The sequence below is a fragment of the Eptesicus fuscus genome, chromosome 23 (genome assembly GCF_027574615.1).
Source record: "Eptesicus fuscus isolate TK198812 chromosome 23, DD_ASM_mEF_20220401, whole genome shotgun sequence".
Lineage (NCBI taxonomy): Eukaryota > Metazoa > Chordata > Mammalia > Chiroptera > Vespertilionidae > Eptesicus > Eptesicus fuscus.
In genome coordinates this window covers 23,051,730-23,074,200 of record NC_072495.1, presented here as the reverse complement: position 1 = coordinate 23,074,200, position 22,471 = coordinate 23,051,730, and the positions used below count along the sequence as shown (strand labels likewise).

General features: G+C 57.3%; 1 protein-coding gene across 7 annotated transcripts in view; it reads left to right on the top strand.

Moving 5' to 3' along the window:
• TPST2 (tyrosylprotein sulfotransferase 2) overlaps positions 1 to 22,471 on the top strand; it is a 42,793-nt gene that overhangs the window by 5,654 nt on the left and 14,668 nt on the right. For 5 of the 7 annotated variants that reach the window (XR_008555292.1, XM_054712711.1, XM_054712712.1 and 2 more), the window contains exon 2: positions 6,396 to 6,475. The exons of the other annotated variants lie outside the window; for them this stretch is intronic. The gene's annotated coding sequence lies outside the window, so the exon portion shown is untranslated. The remainder of the gene's footprint in view (positions 1 to 6,395; positions 6,476 to 22,471) is intronic. 7 annotated transcript variants of the gene reach the window in all.

Sequence of the window (22,471 nt, the reverse complement as noted above, 5' to 3'; positions counted from 1 at the left end):
TAATTCCAATTTCTCACTTCTCTTGGAAACTCGGGAGCTTGGGCCAAACTGGAGTGGCCTGAGGCTGCCGCTCAGATGGCCCGGGCTCTCCTGGTCCCCACAGTCCCCCTCCTCGCCCCCTCGTCCCATGGGTGCCCTGCCTGAGCCTCAGGGCCCTCTGGCCCAGCACAGTCTTCAGGGCTCTGAGGACCCCAAGGCCCTGCCCGGTGTCACTTGGACAAGTGCTTCCATTGCTTTTCGAGCAGCGTTTTTGCAGCCAGCTCGGCTTCTAGGACATCAGGGCTCTCTGGCCTCCTGCTGCCTTTCCTGCCACTCAAAACCCTCCAGGCTTTTAACACACAGGAAGCTGTCCCCATTCCACACTTCCCGATGAAGAGGCCCTGTCTCTGGCCCCCGGGTCCTTCCTTAATGGCTTCAGGCCCCAACTAACCCGCAGTGAGACAGTGAGATGGCCTGAGATACCCGGGCCACCTCAGTCCCTCCCTGTGAGTACTGGCCAGTGCGCCTACATCCCAGCACATCCCACAGCTGCCAGGAGCCGGCCTCCCCTGACTGGGTACCAGGGAGGCCACCCCCTTCCCGGAAACTGAAGCTCAGATGCACTTTCTCGGGGTCACACGGGCCTGGTGGGACAGCACAGGATTTAAACCCAGGTCCACCCAGCCCTGGAGGCTACCCCCGGAGTCACCCATCGATCCATCACGGCACAGACACCCACTGAGTGCCACCTCCACTGGCGCCTGCAGTCACTGTGTATCCCCAGCGCCTGGCACCGAGCCTGCTTCATACCAGGCCCTCGGTACCTACTTGCTGAATAGGGACCCGTGGGTTACGGGACATTAGAGGCCACCAGGTCTCCATTGTCCTGAGGTGTCCCTTCTGGTGGCCTCCGATGAGCAGAAGAGTGACCCACATCTCTGACCTGAGGTGCTGAGCTGGGAAGTTGGGACAGCGCCTCTTCTTTGAAAATACCGAATCCATTTAACACCGCTATTAAGTGAGAGTTACGAGGGTTCTGGATGGGGCCAACGTCAGCAGGTGGGACTTTGGGGAGCCCAGTGACAGGACGTGGGAGGCTTGAAGGGGGTCAATCCAGCAGTGACCTTGCACTTAATGTTCCGCTCCTCCCCTGAAGCTTCCGGAGCCTTGACGGAGGGGCTGGGGATGACTCTCAGCTGCGGTGGGTGAGGCGTGGGTGCTGCTTGGAGCTGAGGCCCCGCTCCCGGCTGCTCCTGCCCCCTGGGTCCGTCTTGGTCTCTGTTTTTGTCTTTCTCTATCTCCTTCCCATCCTCGTCTCCCTGTTTATGCCTCGCCCCCTATCCCGGCCTCTGTTTCTGTCTCCCCCATCTCTGTCCTTGGCTGGCAGGCCCTCTCCATCTCTGCGTCCTCTTCCTCGCCCACCTGCTGCACTACTTCTCCCCCCCCCCCCCATCCCCCTGCACAGGCCCGCAAGCACAGCTCTCTGCCTATCTCTGATGAAAAGCGTGTCCCACTTCCTTTGGCTGTGAGTGACATCCTGCCTCCGAGCCCTCCGAGCCCTTGCAGAGCCTGCTGGCGTGGGAGAGGTGGTGCAGCCACTTCCCTGTCCTGTGGAGGCTCCTGGGAGATCTGGAGCTTCTGAATCGCACCCCAACCGCCCACTGGCCCCTGGCCACGCCCATGCCCCGCCCCACGGGCCCCGGGGCTGTGGGGGAGGAAGAGGAAGCCCGGGCTGGTAGCTAGAGGGCTGGATACCACACTGGGTTTGATTGGGTTTGGGGCGCTCAGCAGGGCTCATCACTTGGGGTGGGGAGTTGATTACCCTGCCTCTGGGGCACATGCCTGTTGTGGACTCCGCCCACAGGTCATTTCCTTAGCGCCCTACCCCCCACCCCTCTGGCCCCAGGCTCCTTTCATTGACCCTCAGGAGCAAACCGCAGGCCAGCAGTGCCTATGGGTTGGCTAAGCGTCTTAGGGAGAAGAGCAGATTACAAATTTAGTCCAGCCTCTTTTCACAGATGGGGAAAGAGGCCTAGAGAGTGGGGTGACTTGCTCGGGTCAAGCACGTAGCTTTGAAGTACAGACGGGTGTGGGTCCCCATCCCCTGCAAGCAGTGCAGGGCGAGTATAGCTGGTGGGCCCCTGTGGGTGTCCTGTGAAAACCCCCTCCTAGGAGGGGAGATTTGGGTTTGAGGCTGGCTTGGGGGACTCGGACAAGCTCTCCCTCCTGTGAGGTCCTGGGGGTCTCTGTAGCCCCGCGGTTTCCCCTGTGCTTGCTCTCAGCAGGCCTGTGGCTGCCCCAGCCTTGGGACCCTCAGCCCGCGCTGGTGGTATGATCCAGTCCAAGTGCAAAGGCCTGCGAACCAGGAGCCCCCGTGTCCAAGGGCAGGAGAAGGCGGAGGTCCCAGCACAGGCAGAGAGCAAAGTGGCCCTTCGCCCACCCTTTTGCTGTTCAGGGGCTCCACCAATTCGATGGCGCCCGCCCACCCTGCCGAGGGTGATCTTTCCTCAGTCCCCTCCAGAAACACCGCACAAGCACTCCCAGGAATCACGTTTGCCCAGCTCTCCGGGCATCCCTTGGCCCAATCCAGTCACCCCACACAGTTAACCGTCAGGAAGGTACATAAATGACAGTGTCGTTGTTCCGGAGGACCTGCGAGGAGGAGATGGGCCTCACGAAGCGCTCCATGCACAGTCTTGCAAATTCGAGGCCCTCAGCAGGTGGTAGCTACCGATGTCCCTACTCTTATTATGAATATGACCGTGATTATTGGAGTGAGCAGGCGAAAGGGGAAGGGCGGTGTTTAGGAAGAATGAAGCATGTCAGTATCAGCACAGGGACAGGGAGGCCTTGGATGTCCACGTCAGGATAATCATGGCCAGTGATTACTGATGTCCTAGTGTGTGTGTGTGGGGGGGGGGCGGTCCTTGAACTCCCTGAGCCTCAGTTTCCACATCTGTGGGATGGGCGAACAACGTAATCCAGTCAGGTTTATCTTGTTCTGCTCTGCTGTGGGCCTCTAGGTATAAACCATCTCACTCTCCAGGGCGGGCCTCGCACAGCATGTTGCTCCCTGACCTTGCTCCTGGCCATGTCCAGGCAAATGTGCAGATAGAAGTCCTCTCCCCCAAGGCCCCAGGCTCCTCCGGAGTCCCTTACCATCTTTCTGCAGGAACAGGCCATTCCCGCTCTCCGAATCAGACCCAGAGGGCAGTGAACCTTAGAAACCTCCCTTCTTCCTCCTGGGTTTGTGCCTTTGGTTTTGTTGTTGTTATTGTTTTCATTGCTTTTGTTCTGAGCAGCTCTTTGAAGCCTTTGAAATTCTTCCCCCTCTGTCCTTCCCTGGAGCAGGGGAGAGGGAAGAGGGTCTCCCAGGCCTGGGCTGTGTTTTTCCAAGTGGGAGGCCGAGGGGCAGGTCTGCCCTGGGAAACTGGGTTCCCTGCTGTGTGCGGCCTCAGAACCAGGCCTGCAAATCGTGCTCTTAAAACCCCCACCCGGCCCTGCCCAGTGTGGCTCAGCTGCTCGAGCATCATCCCATGTACCGAGAGGTCGCTGGTTCGATTCCTGGTCTGGTCCATGCCAGGTTGCAGGTGTGATCCCCAGTGGGGTGTGCAGGAGGCAGCCAATCCATGTTTCTCTCTCATGGATCTCTCCCCCCGCCCCCCCCACATCCCTTCCTCTGTCTCTCAAAAAATCAATAAAAAGCATTTTTTTAAAAAATATCTTTTAAAAACCCACACAAATCTCACCCCACCTACCACTCATGCCCCAAAGCCCACCAGGATGTAAGCTGTGGCTTCTTGGCTGAAGGACAACAGCCGGTTCCCACCAGCTTATCTGGGAACATCGCACGGGGACGTTACATCCGGCCAGTGCTTGCTGCTTGCTTGCTTTGTTCCTGGTCAAGCTTCCCCACCTTTTGGCCACCAGCCATTTCAGAACCTCCACAACCAAGTGGACGCTAATGCTGTTTTAAAAACCCATCAACTGCAACAGGGCAGGGCAAGGGGGAAGTCAGCCACGCACTCTCTCAGCAAAAAGCATCGCCACGACCTCCGACCTCTGGGCGAGTATGTTCTCCAGTCGCTCCTGTGTGGGAGACTCCAGTTCATAACCGGGGGGGCAGGAGCGAGAGGGGTTAGCTGGCTCCAGCCCGCATCCTAAGCCTTTGGAAATCAATTTGTCAAAACATTTGTTTATTTTTAAAATCACGTGGGGCCTGGAGAAGACCACCTGAGTGGAGAGAGTGCAGAGGTCGACAGGGCCTGTGACGTGTCTGCATCCGCTGTCTGTGAGGGGTAGCAGCCTCCCAGCTGTACCATTCCGCGTTCCCACCAGCAGTGCACAGGGTTCTAATTTATCCACATCCCTTCCAGCTCTTGTTTTCTGTCTTATGCCCGTAGCCTTCCTTTTTTTTAAAAAAAAAAAGAAAATTTTTTTTTATTGATTTCAGAGAGGAAGGGGAGAGATAGAAACATCAATGATGGGAGAATCATCTGTCAGCTGCATCCTGCACACCCACTATTGGGGATCGAGCCTGAAACCCAGGCCTGCACCCTGACCGGGAATCGAACCAGGTACCTCTTGGTTCCTGGGTCAGTGCTCAACCGCTGAGCCACACCGGCCAGGCGATAGTAGCCTTCCTCATGTGTGTGACTTCGTTTCTCATTATGGTTTTGATTTTCATTTCCCTGATGATTAGAGGTTGAGCATCTTTTCACGTGATTGGCCATTCACACATGAAACATCTTTATAGAGAATTGTCTCTTCAGGCCCTTTGCCCATGTTTTAATCAGGCTGCTTCTGTTGAGTCTTAGGGCATCTCTGTATAGTCTGGATATTCATTCCTTATCAGATACATGATTTGCAAAGATTTCCTCCCGTTCTGTGGGTTGCCTTTTTACTCTGGGATAGTATATTTCGATGCACAAAATGTCTTAATTTTCATGAGATCCAGTTGTCTCTTTTCTCTTTGGCCGCCTGTGCCTTTAGTGTCACCGTGCTTAGAGAGTCAGCCCTTGCACCAAAGGGTTGAGGGTTCCATTCCTGGTCAAGGGCACGTACCTGGGTGGCGGGTTTGATCCCTGGCCCTGGTCTGGTTGCACACAGGAGGCAACCAATCTGTGTGTCTCCTTCACATCGATGTTTCTCTCCCTCTCTCCCTCCCTTTCCCTCTCTCCTCTTCCTGTCTCCCCTCCCTCCCTCCCTTCCTCCCTTCCACTCTCAATATCCTCAGGTGAGGATTAACAAAAAAAAATAAGAAATAAAGGCACCGTTGACAGGGTTTGCTGCTGGGTTGGATTGAAAGAGAGAGGACTCAGGCTTTCGGCTGCCTTTGAGGCTCTTGGCCTAAGCAGAACGAGCTGCTACCAACTGCAGGTGGAATGTCCGGGGGCAGGTGGGGGGGGGGCGCGCGGGGGGGAGTCCAGGAGATCAGCTCTGGATGCATGAAGTTGGAGGAACCAGCTCAGTGCCCAAGCAGAGGTGACAGGGAGACAGTTGCACCTGAGTCTGTTTTTGAGGAAAGAGGTTTGGGTGGGAGGTAACAATCCAGGAGTCACCGGCCTTTAGGAAAGCCTCGCGGGAGGGAGGGGCGAGGGCAGAGGACGGAGCCCCTGCTGTCTGTGCCAGAGTGGCCTGGCCCAGCAAAAGGAAAAAGCCTGGAAACTGTCATTGGCCGAGGGGTGGTCGGGAGAGCGAGAGGAAGACAAACAGACATCACCTCCTTGGCCTCTGATCAAAAGCCGCCTCAGCCTGGCTGCACATTTACTGTATGTGGGCTTTGGGGTCTCTGTGCCAAGAACTGGGGTGTGGGTGGCATGATCAGAGGCCGTGGCTCGGATCACCTCTATGTTCCTGGCGCCTGGCACCATGCCTGGCCCCGGGAGAGCTCCTGCCAGTGAGTGTGGATTGAATGAATGAATGGAGTCCCTGTGCTGCTCTCTCAGCCGACGGGGAAGGCGTGCGGGTGGGAGGACAGGACACCCAGCCAGCAACATCGTTCCTCAGCGTTTGACGAAGTGTGGCTCTTGGAGACTATTTTCATTGAAATCTGTCACACCAGAGGAAGGTGCAGACATCCTAAGTGAGCAGCTCGATGCATTTTCAAAGCGCATACCCAGCACTCACCCACCCCCCAGATGCCTTGTGCCCCCTTCGTCATGTTCCCCCCAAGGGTGACCACCATCCTGAGGTCTCCGACTAGGGATTGATTGGGCCCGTCTTTTTACTTTATATACATACTAGAGGCCCGATGCATGAAATTCGTCCAAGCGTAGGCCCTCGCAGCCCCAGCTTCGTCCGGAAGGTCGTCCGGACTGTCGTTCCGCTGTTCGGCCGTCCGGTCTAATTAGCATATTATGCTTTTATTATTATAGAAAAGCTACTTAAACGCACATATGTTCTCTTTTGTATAGGCCTTCTTTGCTCAGCATGATAGCTGTGGGATGTATCCATGTTATAATACGAAGTTCTGGCCTGTTCTTCCTCCTGGCTGGTTAGTGCACGCTTCTTTGTTTGTACTTATTTACCCATTCTCTGGTTCAGGGACATCTGAGTAGTTTCCGGTTGGGGACCGCCGCAAACAGGGGTTCTGGGAACATTCACTGTGTGCCCGTCGGTGAGCGGGTAGCTGCATCTCCGATGATGTACACTTAGCGGTGGAATTGCTGGGCCCTAGACAAGGCCTATGTTCGGCTTTCATCTGTTATGCCAAAGCGTTTTCTAAAGAGCTTGTGCCAGGCTACCCTCCCGCCAGTGGAGCATGAGAGTTCTGGTTGCATCACACCCTTGCCAACACTTGCTCTTATCTTGTTTTTTTTTAAGCCATTCTGATGTGCAGCGGTCTCATATTGTACTGTTAACTTGCATTTATTTCCCTAATGGATAGGATCGAGTACCCGTTCATATGCTTATTGACTATTTAGATAACCTTTGGTGTGAAGTATCTCTTCAGACGTGCCCATTTTCCTATTGAGTTGCCTATCCTGTTCTTACAGATTTCACAGAGGTCTGTATATATTCTGGACACAAATATCTTGTTTGATATATGTATTGTAAAGATCTTCTTCCAGGTGTAACGTCTTTTGATCAGTAACAAGAGAAACCAGGAATTCATGGATTTGAACACAGGTCAAGCCCTTCATCTGTCTGAGCCTCAGTTTCCCTCTCTGAACCCAGCAGAGTATTCAGCCCAGTGTGTGGTGTATAAACGACCTGCTCTTGGTAGTCATCACTCCAGATGACTTTTGGCACCTTTGCTGGGGATGAAAGAGCCCTGAGCTGATGGGCAAAACTGACCCTGCGGGGGCTTTTCAACCTAAGTCATCCCTGTTTCTCAGGTCAGTTCTGTAAACATCTATTAAGCACCTGCTGTATACCAGTCTTTGGGCCAAGCATTGAAAGTGCAGCAGTGAACAAGACTCATGCGGAGGGGGTTGCACCTGTGGGCACCCAGGAAAGCACTCACCGGGCTAGGGCATCACGGAAGGCTTCCTGGAGGAGGCAAGCCTTAGCGTATACTTGAGGAAGTATACATTTGGGTACCGTCTGCACATTTGGGTACCGTCTGTGTGCCAGGCACTGATTCCCAGCCAGTGGTGATGTGTGCCCCCAGGGGACACCCAGCAACGTCTGGAGATATTTTTGGTTGTGATGACTTGGGGAGTGGGTATTACCAGCATCTAATGGGTAGAGGCCAGGGATGCTGCTCAATACTCAGCATGCCCCCACCACAGTATTTGGCCCTAATGTCGTTAGTGCCAAGGTTGAGACACGGTGAGATGGACAGTTGCAATACGGTGTGACATTCCAGTTAGCGGAATGAGCAGAGGGACCTCTCTGAGCCTCCGTTCCCTCCTCTGTCCGGTGGGAGGGGGCAGTGCTGACCACAGCAGTTGCTGTGAGCACGTAGTAAGCTCAGGAGAGCAGCCCGGTGCCCGCCCGAGGCAGGGCTCCGATGGCGGCTCCTGGTTGTCGACGCGTGCACATCAGTCCCCCAGCAGCTCCCTGCAGAGAGTAGTATGAGCCCATTTTTCAGGGGGAGAAGACTGAGGCTGAGAGGGTAGCTGGTGAGAGCAAAGCTGGAGCCCCAGCCGGCCCTTGGCTTCGGAGCCCTTTCCCTCCGCTGCACGGCCCCCCGTCCTCACTCTCCCCCCAATATCCCCCTCCCCCCAGCCTCCCCCTCCCCCCAGCCTCCTCCTCCCCCCAGCCTCCCCCTCCCCCAGCCTTCCCTTCCCCCCAATCTCCCCCTCCCCCCAGCCTCCCCCTCCCCCCAATCTCCCCCTCCCAAGCAGGAGCCCTGGCATTTCTGGTGGTGCTTGACAAGGGTAGGCGTGCCCCGTGGCCCCGCCTGGCCCTCCGTCCTGGATGGCTGGACATGAAGGCACAGATGCCAGCCCACAGAGCCTGTTCCCTCCCTCGGGGACTGTCCTTCCTCTGCTCGGTGAACTGTACCCTGGCCGCCCACCTGCTCCGTGCGGCTTCCTGACGGCCGGAGGGGTTGGGCAGGAAGCTGGCCCGGAGCAGCCCCGGGAGGTGGCCAGATCCAAGCACCCAGAGCTGAGGGAGGCCTTAGAGGTCGCGGACTCTGGTGGTCTGGACGCCTTGTTCGGCCTCCATCTCCACATCTGGAACATGGGAAGAAGCACCAGCTCTGGGTAAACAGCGTCGGACAGTGCGAAGGTGCTGCAGGAGGGGGCTGGGGGGCGGGCCTTCGGAGGCGCCTGGGCAGTGCCTGCTGCCATGGAAAGGCTGCGTGGCCCCTTTTAGGTGCCCCCCCCCCCAAGCCTGAGCTTCTCGCAAAGTCTTGCTCAGTACCTGGGGTGGGACTAGCCAGCTTGCAGCTCCTGATGCGGTTACCGAGTCCCAGGTGCCCTTACACGTGTCCCTTTGTGACGGACGGGGTGCACGCATCAGACATGACAGCAGCCCAGATGGCCACCAGGAAGGCCTTGGCTAAATGCATGGGGGCCATCCCTGCTCCGCGGGATGATCCATCGGGGGCTTGGCAATCGATGTCGTGTGTTCCATGAGGATGGAGCCCCGTGAGTGCTGGGGCTCCGTGTGTGTGTGTGTGTGTGTGTGTGTGTGTGTGTGTGTGTGTGTGTGTGTGGTTAACCGACGTGTCCCTGTGCTGGGACGGGATCCGGCACAGGGGCGCTCAGGCAGTGTTGACTGAATGTCGGAGCAAACACACTGGAAGGGAAGATCTCCACGACCTCGTTGGAGGGAGCCGTGCCCGTTTCAGAAGGTTGTGAGCTGGGGCCCCAGCCTTGGCATTGCTGGCATTTGGGGCCAAATGACCCTTTGTGGTGGGGCCTGCCCTGGGCATTGCAGGCTGTTGAGCAGTACCCCTGGCCTCCACCTATTAGATGACCCCAAAACTGTGTCCAGACATTGCCAGTTGTCCCCAAGGGGGCAAGTCTGCTCCGATTGAGAGAACCCCTGGTGTGAGGTGCTGGCATGTGGAGGGGAGGAGGGAGGGTGTTTGGGGGGTGGCAGGGAAGCGCCATGTGATTTTCATCCAGGTGGGCACCCGGCTGTAACCTCAGAAGGCAGGTGAGGGTGCTCCTCCCCAAACTGACCAACAGCGGGCGCCTCGTAGAGATGAAGGACGGGGATGGGGTTGGAGACTTTCCTCCAGACAGACGTCAGCCTTCTCTATTTTTTTAAAAAATATATATTTTATTGATTTTTTACAGAGCGGAAGGGAGAGGGAGAGAGGGTTAGAAACATCGATGAGAGAGAAACATCGATCAGCTGCCTCCTGCACACCCCCTACTGGGGATGTGCCCGCAACCAAGGTACATGCCCCTGACCGGAATCGAACCTGGGACCCTTGAGTCTGCAGGCCGACGCTCTATCCACTGAGCCAAACCGGTTAGGGCAGACTTCTCTATTTTTTCAAAAATACAAAGATTGTTCCAGTGACTTGAATAATTAAGTAAATTTAAAAAATAAGAATGGTGCCCTGGCCTGGTGGCTCAGTTGGTTGGAGCGTCATCCCGTATACCAGAAGGTTGTGGGTTCGATTCCCTTTCTCTCTCCCCCTTCTTCTCTCTCTAAAATTAAAAAAAAAAAAAAATCATCTCCTTGGGTGAGGATTTACAAAAAAACAAAGGCATGGTAGAAGGACCCAGTTACTTCTAAGCTGAGGGTTTAAGGAAAACACACACCTGAAGTGTTTGGCATAGTGCCTGGCACGCAATGGGCACAGCCAGAGGACAGCATGGCTGTTGTACTGTGCTGCGCCCCTGTGGCAGCCCCTAAGCCTGTGGAAGCAGTTCTAAGAACCTCTTTGCATTGGGCCAGCTGGAGCTCAGAGAGGGGGAGACACTTTCCCAAGGTCACACAGCAAAGTAGGAGGAAACCAGTCTTCCCGGCTCTGAAGGAGGGGCCACGTCTCCTTTGCCGCCATGTGCCCCCCCCGTCCCTGCCAGGCATCTGGCCTCCTGGTCATCACACCTGTGGTCCGAGGCCATCGTGGTTTGTTTCAAATCCCACCGCTTCTTGATCGCCTGAAGTTCACCAGCCCAGCTGGCCCCAAGGAAACAGGCAAGGCCGGAAGGGGCAGGAGGATAGCCTGTGGGAGTTGTGCTGTGTTTTTGCCCAGCTGCAGTGCAATGGGAGGACGGCCGAGGCTGTGGAGATACGATGGAGGCCCTTGGCACAGTCTGTCCCTGTAGGCGGGCACTGGCTGCCAGCCCTGTACAGCCTCAGCATTGTACTCTGCTGCTTCAGCTCAAGCACGTGCCATGGCTCCCTAGTACCCAAGACTAAATCTCCTCTCTGTGCCCCTGGATTAGCATGCCATGGCCTACCAAAGATTCTTCACGACAGAGCCAGATTTCAAATATTAATAATAGGAATACTAGTAGTAATGGGAGCGCCCGCTGTTTGCCCGGCACAGTGATAAGTGCATTACCTTACACTTAATTTTTACAAAAGCCATCTGCAGCTGCTGCAGAAGCAAACTCTGGTTTTACACCTGAGGGGACGGATGCCCACAGAGGGTAAGTGTCTGGCCCAAGGCCACAGAGCCATGGCCCAGCCCGGAGCCGCACCCTGACTCCGGAGCCAGACTTTGAAAGGAGGCCGGTCTCCCTCGTCTTCTGGGGAGGAGGAACCAGCCCGCTGCCTGCAGAGAGGGGGCCAGGCCACGCGGGCTGCTCCGTGACCTTGCCCTGTACCCTTGGCCGGACTGTCCTCGGGGCTCGCACCAGGCTTTCTCCGAGGCTCCCAGGCTGTTCCAAGGCTGGTGCTGTGTCCCGGCACTCAAGGTCCTGAAATTATGTAACAAACCTAGAAATCGCCTGATTTCATTTCTCCTTTATTTCGCATCAAACCGCTGATGTCTAGCCCTGTAGGTCAGGGAGTGGGGGAGAAAGACGTGAAGCTCACTTCGCCTTTCAGGGTGTACCTTTCTGAGTATTTTTTCCATCAATATTGACCAGAAGGGGATCGGATAGCCTATTTATCACCTAACATCTCAGCCCAGGTATCCCTCAGGTTCATGAATCCTTTTTTACACATGGATCCAGGTCTGTAAATGTTGTGCCATGAATATTTAACTAGAATGTCTAATTAGAGATGATGCTAAATGAATAGCTGGCATTTACTGAAATCCTTCTCCTGCTGGGTCCTGCCCGGAGCACTTAACAGTTATCCCAGCAACCCTCTGAGGTAGGCAGTTCAGCCCCATTTTACAGATGAGAAAACTGAGGCTGTTGAAGTTACCTGGCCCCAGGTCTCATGGCCAGTCCTTGTTGGCAGAGGCAGCCGTGGACATGTCCGTAGCCCCTCCCGAGCCCTCCTCCCATGCCTTAACCATTGGGCCACCTGGCCATGCGCCTCACCTCTCGTGTTCTCAGGATGCCCTGTGTCTTTGAGGCGGGCAAGTGAGATTGGTGCTAGCCAAGGAGAGAAGACCCTAAGGTTCCGAGACACTAAGAGCCTTGCACCGCCCGACCGGCATTCACAATTTCCCGATGCCACAGGCAGCCCCAGGCTCCGTACTTGGCATTCAAGGCCAGGCACAGTCTGTTCCTTGTCGACCTCCTTTCCCTGCCCTCTTGCCCCCATTGCTGACTTCTAACTGGCACATACCAGTATTTCTCAAATCCCTGCAATGCATCTCGGTGAAGCCTCCACCTCAGCCCTCCCAGCAGCCTTGCTGGGAAGAATTACTGGCCCCATTTGATGGATGAGGCCACTGAGGCCCAGAGAAAGGGAGGACTCTGTTAGGGGTCTGGAGCAGAGGCAGGCCGCACCCAGGCCGGCTGGCCGCACACGGGGTCCTGTCTGCCTCCCTGAGCCTTCTCTCGCCCACCGCTGGTGACTGATGCTGAGCCTTGCTCTGCTCCCTACCCCCCCCCCCCGCCCCCCGAAGCCGAGTGTGCAGCGTCTGGGGCCAGAGTCACCCCACTGTGGTCCCTGGTGCCCTCCCACTCACTTCTGACTTAATATCCAAGGTCACATGCTGGCGTGATGCCAGCATGGGTGGGCACCTGGCTTCTTTCATAATAGTTCTGTTGTCTCCTGCTTTTAAATAACATCAGACGCTTAACTCACACTCCGGAACATGCCGTCAAGCTCTCCCTTGTACAACCGCTGCTGCCTTGTGCTTGGTGGTGGAGAGAGGACATAGGCAGGAATGGGCGGGAACGGGAGCCCAGACCCCTCCTGAGTGCAGCTCCTTGGGTCTGTGGATCCCTGACCCGCCCCCCCTTCCCCCTGCCACCCCGGAATTGGGATGGGGAAAGTGACATCTTTATTGACTCAATTAAAACCTCCTCCCGGTGGCGGTGTAGGTGCCAGATCGCCGCAGCGGGGCCTGCTCTCCAGGAGAAACTACATGTATCTTGATATCACATTTCAGTTGCTACAGATCCATGCGAATTGCAGTCCTCATCCTCTAATTTATTGCTCTAATAAAGGGCCATATGGGTTCCTTTATCACAGCATTTTTTACCCGTGTTCTTAGCCAGATTTTGCTCTAATTGGTGTCCTTATAATCGTCTGGGACCCTCTAGAACATTCTGGGGAGGGACCCATAGGTTTCACCAAGGGGCCCACGACACAGAGTCCAAGAGCTGGTGAGACGTGTGTCCGATGCCACCCTGCACCCCGTGGGCAGCCACCTCCCGTTTGCGTCTCTTATTTGTGGCCTGGTCAGAGCGGAGCTCTCTCTCTCATGGGAGTTCGGGGAGGTCGGCAGTTGCTGGGCGCAGTTCTGGCGTGGTGTCTGTCTGTCCATTGGGGGTGGCACTGGGCCACCCTAGCCTGCCCACGCAGGTGCTCCCACAGCCCCCTGCATGTCCTCCATCCGGGCACCCACCCCTCTGTGGATCGTCTGCCTCTCCCGTGACTGTTGCGACACTCCTCAGAGATAAGAGTACCCAATCGTGGCTAACGTCACTGAGCGCATGCCCTGTGCCAGCCTCAGGAGCCAGCCAGGTGGGTGCTGTTTGCACCCCTATTCTGCAGAGGAGGCGAGAGCGGCCCAGAGAGAAGTGGTCAGCACAAGATCACAGCAGCTGGCCAGTGCCGAGGCCAGATTGCACCGGGCCCGTCCAGCTCTTACCCCATAGTCTGCGAGCACTGCCTTCCCTCGGCCTGGCCAGGAGCCCCTGAATGCTGAACTCAGGGCCCTCCGCAGTATTGCATAGGGGGGGGGGGGGGGGGGGAGCGAGGGAGGGGCGGCCATACTTGGCGATGCAGATCCCTGGGCCCCATTCCATAACGTCTCAGTCAGTCGAAATACTTGGGGCTGGGTCTTTCAGTCATTTCAGGAGACTCTGATGCACTTGTAAGTTGGAGAAAACCTTGAAGGGAAGCAATGACATAGTTATAATGAAGCTCTGGTCTGAGTGCTGTGTGTCAGGTCACTGATGGAACCTCGCCACTGCTGTGAGCATCCCCATGTCACAGGTGGGAAAGCGAGGCCCAGAGAAGTTTGGTTAACCCCTTCCCCTCCCCTCTCCCCCCTCCCCCTCCCCCCTCCCCTCTCCCCTCTCCCCTCTCCCCTCTCCCCTCTCCCCTCTCCCCTCTCCCCTCTCCCTCCAGGGTGTCACTGCTAGTGATCAGGGAACCGGGACTCCAAGCCAGGTGTGCGGACTCCTCCCCCAGTGAGCTTCCCCCATTTCTGGCAGCTTCTGGGCAGAAGAATGGAGGCCGGGAGGGGTGTGTGTGTGTGTGCGTGCGTGTGTGGGTGGGTGTCTGTGTGTGTGTGTGGCAGGCGCAGGAAGCCCTGGCCCAAAGGTCACTCTGGGCCCTTCCTGTTTGCATTGTTAACCCGGCAGGAGGGGTCCCATGTGTTCCCGAGCAGGAAGCCGAGAGCCAGGGCTGAGCCAGGGCTGAGCCAGGGCTGAGCCAGGTGCTAGGGGCGAGGTTGGGAGATGGGGCCGGAGTGGGAGCCGGTCACTGCCCGGAGCAGCTGCATGCCCTCAGCTTCCCCACTGCGCAGTGGGCAGAGGAGGGGCTGAGGGGCTGGTTAAGAGCTTGGGTTCTGGCATCAGAGACCTGGGTTCCAGTTCAGGCGCAGTCAGTTCCCGGCTGTGTGGCCTCGGGCTCGCACTTCCCGGCTCTGAGCTGGTTTCCTCCTCTGTCACATGACTGATAACAGTGCCTACCCAGGTGGTGGTTAGGGGCCGAACATAAATAAAGTGCCAGGTGCACACAAGCCTCTTTCCTCGATGGCAGACGACTCCGTGTGCCTGCGTGTGTGTGTGTGTTTGTGCGCGTGTGTGTGTGTATGTGTTAATCAATGATTTGTTTTCCCGAGTTGTACATTTTTCTCTCGCCCACCAAAGGCAGGCCACGAGTCCTCCTTGCCCTTCTGATCTAGGACTCAGAACCAGAATACACGCGGTCTCACAGAAACCCCGTGCGTTTAATTCCGTGGGCGTGTCCGAGCGCTGCCCGCGGCCTGGTTTTGTAAGGAGTCTTTCCTGGAACGCAGCCGCGGGCCCTCCTGGGAGGGCTGCCTCGGGCTGCTCTCAGGCTGCGTACAGACCAGAGTCCCCGTCCTGGGTCAGAGCCCTCGGCTCTCTACACAGGTCGCGACCGCTCCCCCCACCCCCCCCCCACCCCCGCCCCGCAGGGATCAGAATGTTCAGGGCTGACAGTGTTGCCTGTTGGCTCTGTGCCAGGCCTGATGGGAGCTCGGGAGTTCCTCCCACTTCTTTCCTCCAGGTGTTAGTCCCATTTCTCAGACGAGAGCACTGAGGCTCCGAGAGCCGCCCAGAGTAGCTCAGGATACCCAGTCTCTGGGCGGGGGAGCAGGATTTTGGTCCTGCTTTAAATCCTTTTAGGTAAAAAATGCAAAGCAGCCCTGACTGGTTTGGCTCAGTGGATAGAGCATCAGCCTGCGGACTGAAAGGTCCCAGGTTCGATTCCAGTCAAGGGCATGTACCTTGGTTGCAGGCACATCCCCAGTAGGGGGTGTGCAGGAGGCAGCTGATCGATGTTTCTCTCTATCCCTCTCCCTTCCTCTCTGTGAAAAATCAATAAAATATATTTTTTAAAAATGCAAAGCAAGTGAGGAAAGAGGTCCTGGATCTAGGAGTATGGGCAGTGTGGAGAGAGGGCGAGAAAGACTCGGATTTTCCTACTGGCTCCCTGCTTCCCAGCTGTGTGGCCTTGGGCAGGTGACCCCACCTCTCTGAGCCCCAGTAAATGGAGGGTTAATACGGAGGGAGGGAGGGTGGAATGGGGTGATTGGGGGTGGCTGTGGGCACAAAACTCAACGATGGAAATCCTTAGCGCGGTCCCTCCGTCCAGCAGTGCTAAGTGCGAGCTTGCTCTGAAGGCCGCTGCCGCCTGTCTCTCCGCATCCCTCTGGAGTCCCTCCTCACGCTTTTAAGCCCAGGCGCATCCAGGCCTCGGAATCACTCTTTCTCTCTTCCTCTCGCCTGTGAGTCCGGCAGGCTTTTCTTAGCTGGCTTCCCTCCCGTGGTCAGGGGTCTCACCCCCAGGGGCCCTGCCGGAGAGATCCCTGGTCTCCCCAGCTCTGCACCCGCAGGTTGGGGCTTGGGATGGTGAGGTCAGCCGGGGTCAGTGGGGCTCCATTGGTGGATGGCCACCATGGCGATGGAATGTGTGGGAGCTGGTGCCCGAGGGGAGGGCTGGCAGGACCCATAGCTGCGCTGGGTACATGCACCGGGCCCCCCTCCCAGGCCACTCTGTCCGTGAGGGACCTGCCCTTTCGCTGGTGCGTGTGCTCCAGCCCTCCCCCCACCCCCCCCACCCCCCATCTTGGAAACAAACCTCTGTCTGCTGAGCTCGGAGAAATTATGCTGAGTTAGACGTTCAAATGCGTTTGAGCCCAAATCGGTGGGTATCAGTGTAAATGTCACCTGGTTCTGTGACCTCCTGTGGCATGACCGCCCCCCCCTCCCCCGGGCATTTCCTTCCGAACATCTGTCACCTGTCACAGGCGTCTTCCTGGCTCGCGTGCTGCGGTTTTGCTCCCACTAGAGGGTCAGCTCCAGAGGCAGGGGCCTTGTCGGCTGCTCGTCGTGTCCTGGCACATAGTAGTCGCTCAGTAAACACGTGTGGAATGAATGAATGTGGGTCTAAAAGGATCGTGAAGATTGAACAGCGCCCCCCCCCTTCCCAGGGTCAGTGGGAAAAGCGAGCAAAGCTCCCTCCCCCCTCCTGCCGCACCCACGTGATGAGCCCCATGACAGGTCCACGGAGATCCGCTGGGGGCAGAGCCAGGAATGGGAACGGGCTTCTCCTCTTGTAGCTGTGAGGCTTCTAACCACTCAGTTCTCAGAGCTTCGGTCCCCTCGCCTCTCGGATGGGAATGAAAATCCCCACCTGCAAACTTTCCACAGCTCTGGCTGGGCGCTCAGCTGGTGGGGCGGCGTCCCGGGCACCAAGAGGTCGCTGGTTCCTTCCCAGCTGGGGCACAAGCAGGAGGCAGCTGATGGATGTTTCTCTCTCACCGCTCTCCCTCTCTGGTGACGATAAGACACAAAAGTTTCCACCGAGGATGAAATTAGAAAACGAAAGCCAGCATGTAAATAGCACCCGCTGCGGCAGGCGCTGACTTATTACAGCTCCCAGCGCTCCTCTGAGGCTGGTTCCTCCTTCGCAGCCACATTCCCAGGGCCCCGGTGCCATATGCGCATTGTCGTCATCCCCATTTTACAGATGAGGAGACTGAGGCTCAGAGTGGGTAAGTCAGTAGCCCGTGGAGTCCCTACTGGGATTTGAGTTCCTACTATACTTTTTAAAATACTAGTCATGTTATTATTGTGTAGAAAGACAGTATGACAACACCACGCCGGTTTGTGCTGAGGAGCAAAACATCCTCGCCGACCCCGGTGGCATTTTGCGTCAGTTTCCTTCTTGTCTTTTTGTTTGGTTGCCTGTGGTTTCCATGTGCCTCTTGGTTCGGTGGATTAGGCATTCACTCCTTCGCAGTCTTGCTCAGCTGGCACGCACCTGACCTTTGCCCTCCCCCGCCCACCAGGGCTGTTGTGAGGGTAAAACGAGGGAGGGCATGGAAAGCCCTCGGCCCGGTGTTGAATATGCAGTGGAGCATAATGAATGCTTACGTTTCTTCTATAAGAAAAAGGGGGCTCATTGACCCCCCCCCCTCCCCAGGCCTCGCCTTTGCCTTCCAAGTCGGCGCTGTCCCACAGAAATCAGTGCGAGGGATGGGATGGCCTACCCCGCGGCCCACGGACCTTTCCTAAAATGTCCAGAGAGAAGTCCTTCAGGTTTTGTGCATCACATGGAGTTTTTGTTGCTGCTTCTCTTTCTTCCCTCCTCTCCCCCTTTCTCCGCTCCCCCTTCTCGTCTCTTCTTTCCCTGAAATTTAAAAGCCTGTTTTAGCTCCGAGACCAGTGGTCGGCAAACCGCGGCTCGCGAGCCACATGCAGCTCTTTGGCCCCTTGAGTTTTTAGCAAAGGCCAGCTTAGGAGTACCCTAATTAAGTTAATAACAATGTACCTACCTATAGAGTTTAAGTTTAAAAAAATTTGGCTCTCAAAAGAAATTTCAATCGTTGTCCTGTTGATATTTGGCTCCGTGGACTAATGAGTTTGCCGACCACTGGCCTAGGCCATACAGCAACAGGCCAGGGGTGGGAGGGCCGGCTTTGCCCCCCGCCCCTCCCCGCGCCCATTCTACACCTGCGCCTGGCCACCCTGTGGCTGGCACACAGGAGCTGAACTTGAAATGTTCTCTCCTTTGACTTTAAACTCAAATGCCCACGCGTGGGTGGTGCTCACTTCGGACACGTGGCCCTGGTGGCTGAGGCTCAGCCTGTCCCTTAGCCCTGAGAGGGCCCTTCAGCTGCACGCTGCCTGCCCGCCTCCGGCCTCCTCCCCGGCTCCAGGCATTTCAAGGGCTCCTGAGAGCAGCTGGGCCGAGCCATCCCGCCTCCCTCCGCCCCCTCCCCTCCGCCCTGGAATGCCTCAAGCACCTTCTCCCTAATTGTTTGTATTTGTTCCAAGAGGCAGGCCTCCCATTATCGGCCACCCGAGGCCGCAGGGCCGGGCCTGTGTGTTCTGTAGCCTGGAGGCTGGGGGCTGGTTGCTGTGGTTACACCTGGGAACCCTTCACCATCTGGGCTTAGCTGTGCTCATTAGGCTGGTATTTCAAAAAAAACTGTATAGAAGCGAGGAATGGGCATAGGGAGAAAGGACAGAAATGGGGAACAGCCTCCCCCAGTTTATTTCCATCCTGGCACAAATGAAACAACAGCTGAGATGTCTGAGGACTCGCTGTTCTTATCGAAACCTCCCAACAGCCCATTTTACAGAAGGGGAAAACCAAGGCTCAGAGCAGTGACAGTCTGTGTGGGCAGGGAGTCATCCAACTGCAGAGCTTCTTTCTTACCCACCCCCTCCTCCTGGAATGGACCGGAGGAGGGAAGGTGACGCTCAGACTTAGCTGGGATTGATTCTGCAGTGGTTGCCCCTGGTGGGCCTCAGTTGCCCTGTCAGTAAAATGGGTTGGCAGAGACTCAGGGCTCCCCGAGCAGCAGCGCCTCAGCGCAGATTCCCAGCTCCCGCCTCTCTGCCTGAGAAGCGAGCCAGTTCACCCCTGGAGGTCCAGGCAAGGTCCGGCCCAGCCGTGACATCCGGGGCCCAGACGGTCTCCCCTGCACTGCAGCTCCCCCAGAGTGTTTCCCCGCAGTCACTGTCGGTGCCTTCGGGGAACCCCCATCCCCCTCTCCACACACCGGCCCTAATGCAGCATCACCCCAGGGGTCAGCGGGCGGGCAGCCGTGGCGAGCGCGCCCTAGGCTGCAGTCCAGGGATGGGAGTGCCCAGGGAGTGGGTGCAGCTCCTGGTCCCCCGAGTCCCAGCTCCTCTTGGGGCAGTCCTAGGCACAGGCACCCACACCCCAGCCTCCATTCTTGGGGGCTCGGCAAAGCCCCCGGGGGGGTGGCCAGGCCCCAAAGCCCGCGTCCCATTGTCCCAGGCTGGTGCTGCTGTGTGCTCCCGGCACCCACGCCGTTCCCTGCCTCATAATAGCTCCGCAGGAAGGCTGTCATTATCTCTTATTTTTGGAGGAGGAAGCGGGAGTTCGGAATGAAGTCCCTTGTCTGGTCACCAACTGGCCAGTGGCAGAAGCAGGATTTGAACCCCGAGCTGTAGCTCTTACCCACCCTCCTCCCTGCCAGGACGCGGGGACCCCTCCCCTGAGGGAGTCTGGTGGGGTGGGGACAGGCCCGGTTCCTGGGCGACGCCCACTGGCCCCTCCTGGAGTGGCTCTGGGTGCCCAGGAAGCTGCCTGTGCTTTGTGGGGGGCCGGCGGCCAAGTCACCCGCTTTTGCTCCCCAGCCCCCCCCCTCCAGGCCTTTGCTGTCCTCCGCTCCCGTCCGAGCTGCCTGCGTTGAGCTGTTTGCTCGGGTGGCAGAGGTGGCCTCTTGCTGGGGGCTGGCCAAGGTCAGGGACAGCTCAGTGCCTGCTCCTCTGCCCCCCGGCCCTGGGGCAGGTTGCCTCTCGCTGAGCCTGGCGGGAGGCATCCCCACCCCAGAGGCTGGAGGGGATCCTGGTAGGTGACTGGGAAAAGCCGTAGCGCCATGCCCGCTCAGGGAGCGTAAAAACACAACACGCCGGCCAGTTTCAGAGTGCTGTTGCAGGTGAGCGATTGGTATTCAGCAAAGCGGGTGAGCGGCTAACATTTCTCGTCTTCTCTCTGTCCCTCTCCCAGGGTTCCCCCCCACCCCCCGGTCTTTAGCATCCAGATCACTTCTAACCCCAAACAAGCTGCAAAGGACAGGAGTCCCCCCCAGCCCCTGGTTTTACCTTCTGTGATTTCATTTACGTGCAGTCAACGCGGTCCGAATATATGAGATGGAAAGTTCCAGAAAGAAACAATGGATCAGTTTTTAACTGTGGGCCGTCCCGAGTAGCAGGTGTGAATCATGCGTTTGTCCAGCATCTCCACGCTGGGCACCCCCCCCCCCCCCGTCAGTAGCCATTTGGTTACCATTTGGTTGTCACGGTGCTTGTGTTCAGGGGACCCCTATTTTACTTAATGGCCCCAAAGCGCACACGTCACTCAAACTTCATCCCCGGTTGGTATTACAGGAGAAACGGTGTATCCGCGGTTCGGTATCCGCGGGGGGTCATGACGCGTGTCCCCCCGGGGAGGCGGACTGTTGTGCACACACATGCACGCGCACAGGGCCTTGCACACTCACCTTGCCTTTCTGGAGAGAATTCCCCAGATTATCCCCTTTTCTCCCTCTCTCCTCACCCCCCCTCCCCGCATTTGCCATCTGTTCCCTGAGCGCTCCGTTCTCTCTCTCCCCATTACTAAGTGTCAGGAAAGAAGGGTGGTTATGCTAATGCAGGCTAACACGGGACTGACAGCTCCCCAGGGGTATTGACACTGAAGTCTTCATCATCCGCAGCCTTCTAGTCTGGGTGTCAGGGTGTCAGCGAGCATGGAGCGTGGCCGTGAGCACCTGAGGAGGCTGAGGGCCTTGGGCAGATTTCTAAGTGGCTTTATGTCCTGCCCAGCCTCCCCTCCACCCCCTGAAAGTAGCCAGCTCCTGAATTCTGGGCTCCCCTGTACCCCGCATTGTCAGCAGCACGTTTCTGGAGCGGGGTGCCCCAGCTACTTTCTGCAGCTCAGAGCCCAGAGGCCCCGGGAGGAGACTCAGCTTTGCTTTGTCAGTCGCTTCTAGAACCTCCCAGCACCTTCGAGGTCGGGGACCCAGCCCTTGGCAGCGGAGGAAACTGCGGCTGAGATGGAGGAAGTGACTCTCCCGAAGCCACGTGGCCAGGAAATGCCTCGGCCTTTCATCAGCTTCGACCCGGCCGGGGAGTGCCTTTTCCTCTCGCTTTACGGAGGCCCCAGGCCGAGCGGGCCCTACGGCTGGGTTGGTCCAGCGGCAGGCCGGGTCCCGCGGTGGTTTTGGCTGGACCTGATGTTCAAAGGGGCATGCCGTCTCCCCATCCCCTTCCCTCCACGCCCTGCACCGCTCCCCAGGCTGCCGGCAGCTCCCAGGCATGCGGGCTCTTCCTGCCTGTGACTTTGCACTGGCTGTTCCCTTTGCCAGGAACACTCTTCCCCCTTCCCGGCCTGGCTGCCCAGACTTCACCTGCCCGCTGCTGCTCAGAACTCCACCGAGGGCTGCCTCCTCCTGCTCAGTAAAACCCATCCCCCCTCCCAGGTGCGGGTCTGCGATGTGTGAGGACCTGGGAATGAGGCTGTGTCTCTGAGCTCCATAACCCAGTTCCTGGCACATAGTAGTTGCTCATTAAATGTTAGAATAAATGGATGACCAGTTGTTAGGATAGAAACTGCTCAGTGCTTCCCGTGTGCCAGGCACATGCTTAAGTCTTTGGGGTCGTTCAGTGTTCATGACTAATCTTTGATATTGACACTCTTAGACCCATTTTACAGACGAAGCTCAGAGAAGTAGAGCCTGTTGCCCAAGCTCACACAGCCACCCAGGAAGTGGCAGAGCTGAGATTTGAACTCAAGTCCGCCTGACTCCCCGAATGCCCAGAGACCTCAAGCCCTGACTTTGATTCTCAGGAACACAGCAGGGGCGAGGCGGAGAAGGCTGGTGTGGGCAGAGGCTGGCTGAGTGTCCAGCATCTGAGTCTGCATCTTTTGAGTGGGCGTCGGCTGCATAATGGAAGGGCCTTGAGAGTAAACCAGGGAGGAGGGCAGATCTGTCACGTGAGGTGACGGGAGAAGGGGCGGGGGGGGGGGCGGGCTGGGAGGCCCTGCTTTCCAACAACCCCCTATCTAAGGAGTTCTCGCAGAAACGCTAGCGTCTTGATGAGCAGTGCCTGGGAGGGGTGAGGAGCACAGGGTCAGGGTCAGAATTCACATCCTAAGTCATGCCCTCCCCCGTTCCCACAGTTCCAGGACACCAGCCCGAGCTTTCAGGCCGACCCACCGCCTTCCCTCCTGCAGGCCCTCTTTCCAAGGGCTGCCCTCTGAGGATGCCCATTTCCTTCCCTTGTCCCCCAAGGACCTGCCTGGCAGCAGCCCCCCTCTTCCCCCT